At 31.4% G+C, this 8,217-nt stretch overlaps 1 protein-coding gene across 1 annotated transcript in view; it reads right to left on the minus strand.

Annotated features, from left to right (window-relative positions):
- LOC143045021 (protein TBATA-like) overlaps positions 1 to 7,920 on the minus strand; it is a 29,819-nt gene extending 21,899 nt beyond the window's left edge. Inside the window, exon 1 of the mRNA XM_076217300.1 lies at positions 7,761 to 7,920. The gene's annotated coding sequence lies outside the window, so the exon portion shown is untranslated. The remainder of the gene's footprint in view (positions 1 to 7,760) is intronic.
- Positions 7,921 to 8,217: the final 297 nt, after the last annotated feature.

Genomic DNA, 8,217 nt, shown 5'->3' on the forward strand with positions numbered 1-8,217 from the left:
AATAGAACATTCACATTGAATATGAAGCTAAAAGACGTCAGTCGAAACATATTGATTAGCTTTGCGGGACGACATGGGTAAAGCCAATATCATTGAGTGTGTAGGCAAAGGTCATTATTAGGTCATGTATACTACTCTCCTTTATAAGTAGCCTAGTCCAACAGACAGATAGTTTGGTTATCTGTTGGACTAGGTTACTCTTAATTTAAAGGTGGATAATTAATTATAACCTGACCTAATAATGACTTCACTTTTCAGCTAGCAAGCAAGCTAACCAAATATATTACCTTTGCCTATACACTCAATGCAATCGGCTGTAATTGATTTTATTAATAATCATTTTAAAGCCAGGAAGGTAGTTTCAGAAATATATATATATATATTCTGGTGAATTGTAAATCTGAAGATACATACATTCCTAAGTCTTTGTTTGGTCAGGTGAATTTGTTTGTAAAAAGGTTTATTTTTGATCCTACTTTATTGATCAGTAAAATATATCACTTTCAAAACATAATGCTTAACATACTACTTACATATCTATATATTCAACTGAATTTGTTTCTTTTAAGCCAAACAAACACAAAAATTGTAATTTTGGATACATGTTTAGATTTTGTATTGGAAATACAAATATCTGTCAAATTTACCGTCTTTTGGTCAAAGTATGATTTAAAATAAAATGCACCTAAAGGGTTATCCAGATTTACACGAACAAAGCTATATTTAAACTCAGTCAAGTAATAACAGGCAGCATGTAGAACTGGGCTACTTTATACATAAACTTGGTCCTTTAATACGACTTTCGGTCAAAGTATGATTAAAAGTAAAATGCACCAAATGGGTTATCCAGGTTTTACACGAGCCATACAAATCTATACTTAAACTTCAGGTATAATAACAGCCATCATGTACAATTGGGGTACTGTATTCATAAACTTGGTCCTTTAATACGTCTCAAGCTTAATAGATGGAGGTGGGTGGTTCGTCTCTTTACCGACTCCAAATTTCTCATTTATTTAACAAGGAGCGTTATTGAGAACCAAACAAGTTATCCATAGTAACACTCGTCATTCATTATTATCAAGATGTCATTTCACTTAATTTCATATTAAAGATTTATCTTAAAAAACGAATTTTGTCAAATTATTTTTAAATGAAATATTTAAACTATTATTGAGGTGAAGATAATAACGCCCTAACGTCGATTTGCAATAAAAGCTTTTGTTGTCGCACTTTACAAAAAGGTATTTAAACAAATATACCAAATAAATATATCAACATTAAAGTTATGTCACTGAGCGTGTAAATTCTATAGGTTTACCAAACTATTATCTACATATAGTTATAAATTATTTCCAAATAGTATGAATAGTTTTCTTTATAGCGATATCGATGAAACTTGGTATTGTAGTTAGCTAGCTTATCTGCTTTGTTCGAGGTGCGTCAAGATTGAGAAACTGTTGTTAAAACGGTACTTCATGTATGAATATTAACGAATGTTTAAGAATAAAGATTATTTATTATTCAAATTAAGCGCCATTGATGGGGCAACCTGACATTTAACATACAAAAACATGATCAAACATTACTCTATGATTTCGTCACACGTTTTAACCTTATTTTTTAAGTAAGAATTGTTGATGTAATATGGTTTAATAGATTGGAATAGATTGTTTATAATAACTTTGAGTTCAGTTCTGCAAGAAAAAAAAAACATCTCAACTGGTCAAGTGAAGTGATACATAAACTACTTAAACTGACCAACTAGAAACCAAACTACCATGTTACAAAAAGCAAAGCTATACCATCTAAAATTTCAAATAATCATGATATTTAAGAATTAGCAATGTGTTAATGGAAGTGTTTGCACACCTTCCAGTTTAAAGTAGATATTTATGAATCCCATTACATGATATATAATATATACAAATATGTTAACATATCAGTAAAAACCCTAACACCACTGGTGGCAAAAACGAACGATTCCTTGTCTTCCCCATCTTGGAAAGGAGCACCGGATTCGCCCGATGTTTGCCGATTTGTCCTAAAGCGTATATACATGTATATCCTGCACCTGATTGTCCAAACTTACAACTTATGGTGTGTATCTTTGTGCACCGAGGATTACATGACCAACATGCTTGAACCAGCTTAATCTATCAGGATAAAAAATATACAAGTCAAAATTTAATTTGATAAAACTAATACTTTTAGGGAAACGATACCAGGATACAGATTTAGCGTTGCTAAGATAACGTGATTAAAACATTTCCAAAAATTGATAAATTGCACAGGTCTAAGCTGAGAGCCTAGGTAATGATGAACTCTTCAAAATAAAAATGAAAAAATCATTATGAAGTAGGATACTGCAAAACTGTTCTATAAAACATAAAGGACGTATATTAGTTATACGTACGTCCTTGAGAACATATTTTGACATAAATCATAATTTTCAATTTATAGTCTATGCATTTTCTCAAATAAAATGTAACATAAAAACTATCTTTTCTTCAGTTTACATTCATTTAATTTAACTTGATAATAAATTTGACAATTACATTGGCACATGTCCCAACATCTTAATATACAGTTTTTATAACCTATTCTTTAAAATAAATTAACTCTCTATTTAACTGAGAAGAAATCCATTAAATGTTATATAGTTTTTGTTAAACTTGTTTACATATAAGATTTGATATTTTAAAAAGAAATTTTGCCTAAGATTATGTAATTTTACTTCAATTGTGAATCAACAAAAACATATTCAATTGAATGTGTCTGAGTTTCTTATAGTGTGAACCTTGAGGAGTACGACCTTCATTCGAACTTTCGTGTGTTCAATAACATAAACATTTTGTTAAGTTCGAATGTTATATTCCCACAAGACCCTTGCACTATATTGCATACGTCTCTGCATTTTATAATTAAAATTGAATCGCTACACTCCCTCAGTTTTCTTTGCTTGGACCATACAGCGACCTTGCACAGGAATTAAATTGTGCGAGTGCAACGATCAAACGTAACTATATATAGATTTATTTGGTATTGAATAATATAACTGTGCTTCCTTTGACGCGTTACCAGGAACGCTTAGAGTCGGATATTTGATCAGACAAAGCTCAGTTTGGTAACTTAAAACAGAAATGAGTCAGCACTCAAGTCTTAAAAACATGTTAGATTTTCTTAGCTGTAGAGTGTATACATTTTAAACTCTATATTTATATACACCATAAGACTGAAAGTTGACAATAAGCCGAATCCAGTCAGAAGTAGAAAGTGGAGGTCTAAACAGATGTTGATTAAGGATGACAAGAAAAGCAGTTTGGGAAGCCAATGCTAAAATTTAAAACATGCATGAGTAACCATTGTTGAAGTGCCGGTCAGTTTAAGTTAATAAAGACATAATATAAGTTCATACCCTAAATGAAGAAATGATATTATCAAATGTATAACTTCTACCAAGCAAACCACGAATATATATTACAAAATAATATAATATTTTATTGGCATTACTTTAATCGTTAGTTTTTGTATGTTTTCTTTATTCCCTATCAACCAAAAATGGATTTTTACTAATTCTCATAACAGCCTCTAAGATCTCCAGCTGTTTTGGTGTACAGAACAACTTCATAGTCGTAGGTTGCATAGGAATATGCAAACGTACAGTTAAATGATATCATAAATGAAAAGATTGATCAATTCAGTGAACTCATATGCAAGGTTTTTCAAAACGGAAAATGTTTTAATGTTATAGTTTCAAAAATTCGATTAATGATTCAAAATGTTAACAATAGTCTTTTAAAATTGCAATTTCCTCACTATTCTTCAATAATCAATGCAAACATCTAGGTATAATTGCAATTTTCATTTTAATTGAATTAATATCAAATGAAAGCATATAGAATATCCAGCTATTGGTTGCTCAATTAATCTATATGAAAAAATATGTGGTTCAATTTTTCATGGGACAACCTAATAATGTTAAAAAAAATCGATCCTCAACCAAAAGAGCAAACTTTGTTTACTGAACATTGTATTGTTGGTATATGGTTATTTGAATCCTATACATTTTCTGAGGTACAAAAACAGTGAGATGTTTAAACAATTGCTTCAAACAAATATTTATCTCGTTCGATAGTATAGTGTCCCGATGGTCACCTCAAGTATTGGAAATGACGATCAGTCATCGGTTACTTTCCAGAATCCAGACAAACATTTTTAAAATCCAAATAATTATTAACGAAATGACCAGTTAACCTCGCATGAGGCCAATTTCTGAGGGAGTTCGAACTTTAGTTAAAGCTAGCGCAATGCGATAATCATGACCAGGAAAATTCACTGTATTTCTAAAGTATCGTTTTAATGGTGCCAAATAAAAACCATTGGCTACGCTACTGGGTGTATAGTATCCTCAGATATAGCAAGTTCATTGGCAGCGGTACCCGCACAGTTCTATTCTATGATTTCTTTTCACATACCATGTGTTTCTAGAATCACCTTCGTGATGTTAAGTCTAAAGTTTTCTAGGTTATGTCTTGTAGCTGTTTGTCTTTAAATTCGTTTTCGTTTATTACCATGGTTTATCTCGACTTATGAGTTTGAATATCTGAATCTATGGACGGAATACCAAAAAATGTGGAATCTATTGGCATGTGTCGCTTCTCTGTTAAGCACACATAGCTTTTCAATTAGGAAAAAGACTTGTCAATGCCAGATATTGTAAGGTGTTGTCCAGGAATGGATTTCCTGAAACTTTTATCGACTAGACACCTGTTATAATTAACCAGCCATTAAGGAATGTTTAATCATTGTCCTGGGACTCCCACTCTTTTTGACGATCAATTGATTTGAATGGAGGCACATGATTGGATCCCCCTCCACCAGTTTAAAAAAAAGTTTGAATCCGCCCCGTTGTGTAACTGATCCAGTGGACAAATCTTAACCATTGGTCAACTGTTTTGAACAACTTCGCGCCAAATATGTCTTTCGGAGTTGTTTGATCAAAATCGCAATTAGGTTGGGAAATCATCCAGCTAAGAGTGTTGATATGGAAAAACCCAATGATGATTTTTTTTTATTGAATTGTCCACTGGGTCTTACCTAATTTCAGATGAATCGTTAACTGTGCTATTCCACAATGTTCTTGAGTGTCAAATGCAATATATTAGTCCAAGTACATTTAATTTTGTTCAAGCAGAAAAGACATCACTTTTGTACTTGGATAACAATGTTGACTATCATAATGTGTTAGAAAAGACTCAGTGCAGAGAAACTTTCGGTAATTATGATGCGTAACAAACTTTCTAACTGAAAATTTTAAAATATTAAAATATCATTGAATTGAAATTTATTGAAATTCAACCCATGCCATGCATCTTACATAATTTTAACAATCAATATACAAACGTCTTCAAGAAAGAATATTAATGTGTTTTATTGTTGTACATTGATTGACAACCTTTTAGTGCCAACAACTTACATTGGTACTCAAAAGTTCTAGTGACACCTGGTTTTGGTTACATTTAACCTGAACAAACCCAATATGTAATCTAGAACAATGTTATTTCTAATTTCAGGTTCAACTTGACTTATATCGACAACTTGAGAAGTTATTTAGGTACATCTGAATTTGAATGTACTTACATCGTTAGAAACAATAATATTACGTAATTTCTCAATACTTTCTTTCTGCACTGAATGAATTGCCAACTCAAGAAGTTTCTTATTTATGTGGTATCAAGAAACATTTGTTTTAAAAACTAACAAGACATTTTAGGACTTTAATGTAGACAGAAATTATGCATTAACTAGGAAATTTTGCGAATGTCTAATGATGTTCGGAACATTATTTCATTGATATTGTATATGTACATGGTGGTTAACTGTAAAACGTATATATTAGTCAATTAATGGTAAAGTGAATGACATTTGGTTTAAAATGTTAATTAAAACGGATTTTGTATACCCCATAGCTAGCTTTAAGATATAAATCACATTTAAATTGCATTGATTTTATCATCGTTATTTATTAATTGTGTGTGAGAAATTGAATACTGATTTTAAGGATTTGGATTTAAAATCTGTCTGGTCAGGACAAAAGTTACATTTTTATCCAAAAGGCGTTAGTTCAGGAAGATGGGATGTAAACAATGAAACTAACAACCTTCCAATCAAATAGTTGTTCACAAATACGATCGTAATCAAATTTCTGAAAGAACTAAACTGATAATAAATAAAATCTCACCATAGATAACAGGCTTAAGATGGTGTACGTTAGACGCACGTAACGTCTACAAAAAGACTCGCTAGTGACGCTCGAATGAAAAAGTAAAAATTACCAAATAAAATACGAAGTCGAAGAGCATTTAGGACTCAAAATTCTGAGAGGTTTTGTCAAAATACAACCAATGTAATCTATTCGTAAGGTAGAAAATCCTTAGTATTTCGATAAATTCAAAGTTTTATCTGAGACTACTATAATGTTATATAGTAGTCTCAGGTTTTGTTAAGATAATTTACAAAAATGTCCATACCAACCAGGAAAATATATATTGAACAGATATATCATGTTAAGGAGGGGTATTTGCGAAAAATACCAGTCGAGAGAATGTTAAATTTCACGAGCCGTAAGGCGAGGGAAATTCATTCTCAAGACTGGTATTTTTCGCAAATACCCCTCAATAACATGATATATCTGTTTAATTACACCGAATGTTAATGTACTAAAACGCATTGATGATCGTGACGTTACAAGCGTCCAGTCGGATAGAGTATTTTTTGGCAAATACCACGGCAGAGAGGGTAAAAAAGGCATATCCTTTTAGCAAATACCCCGGCGGCGTTAAAAATGAACGATATTCATTTGATAACAGCAAATTGGTGAAAAATACACTGGCTATTAACCAATCAAAACCCCGGATTCTTACATAAGGTGTAATTATGTTAGCAATACTGTTCCCAGTATCAACCAATGGCAGTTACGTATATATACATAATAAATCATATGCTGCAGAGTTATCGCGTTGGTACTATGTCATAAGTTTGTTTTGTTTTTTGAGTGACAGGAAGCTAACCCTTAATGAGCAAAACAATTCGACATTTAGACGGCATCTTTCCAAAACCGTCCTGTGAATATTGGCAGTTACAATATCCCATGAATCTTGGCCAAACGAGTATAATAATTTGATATATATAAATGTAAATACAATACATTGAATGAAAATGTGTGTAATTTATGGAAGTTACCATGTTTCAATGAACATGTATGCCTCTAAATTCTAATTCGACAGCATACATTGACCAAACAATTTAACTTTTATTCGTACATTCAGTTCTTATAGTTTTATACCTACAGGCTTAATTCTATGTTTGGCCTGTCCCCGTATAAACACCCTAGTATATACAATAGAATAATGACAATGCAAATTCTCTCAAATTTCTTAATTCATAGACCCACAAATACAGTTAATGATGCGGTTTTCCAATTCATCAACATTTAACAAGTTATATACACCATACACATGTACACGTCTATGTATACCAACGATACAATTTCGTATGTAAAGTTTTCATAAATGAAATGAATAAATTATATTGTACGTGGATATCAATACATTATCTGGTAAAACAAATCTTGTAATTATACCTAGTTAACAATATACGAGTGTCATATCTAATTCATTTCTATATTCTTTTCCAATATTTTTTTCAAATAAACGCTGAAAATGAAATAAAATACAAATATATCAAACAAAACTTACCTGTTTAAAATTTAGCTGAAATAATCCTCCAAATGTTGAAAAACTTTTATAATTTTGATACCCGTCCTGTTTTGTCTTTAAAACGAAAACACGGTCGAGTTACCGTACCTTGGTAACTAAGGACGCCCTATACCGGCTTAGTACTAATAGTCAATAGTTAGTTGATTAATACCCAACTATTTAACAATGAATACCCGGTAATATAAAAGTATTTAATCCTTTGATTGTTTGATTCAAGTGGCAAATTGGTGGAAAATGGTAGTTATTTTTTTTTTCTTCTTTCATTACGATACTAAAATATAGTTTGTATCGATTCTGCTTATAGATAAACTGCTAAAGGGGGCAGCAGTTGTGAATGTTATCGAAGTGTGAATCCTCGAAAAGATTATTGCAATAGATATAATTTGAGCTATTTTAAGGATATAAGTAAGCCATTACCTATAGAATGACATACATT

Source organism: Mytilus galloprovincialis, chromosome 9 (assembly GCF_965363235.1).
Source record: "Mytilus galloprovincialis chromosome 9, xbMytGall1.hap1.1, whole genome shotgun sequence".
In the NCBI taxonomy this organism is placed as follows: Eukaryota; Metazoa; Mollusca; class Bivalvia; order Mytilida; family Mytilidae; genus Mytilus; species Mytilus galloprovincialis.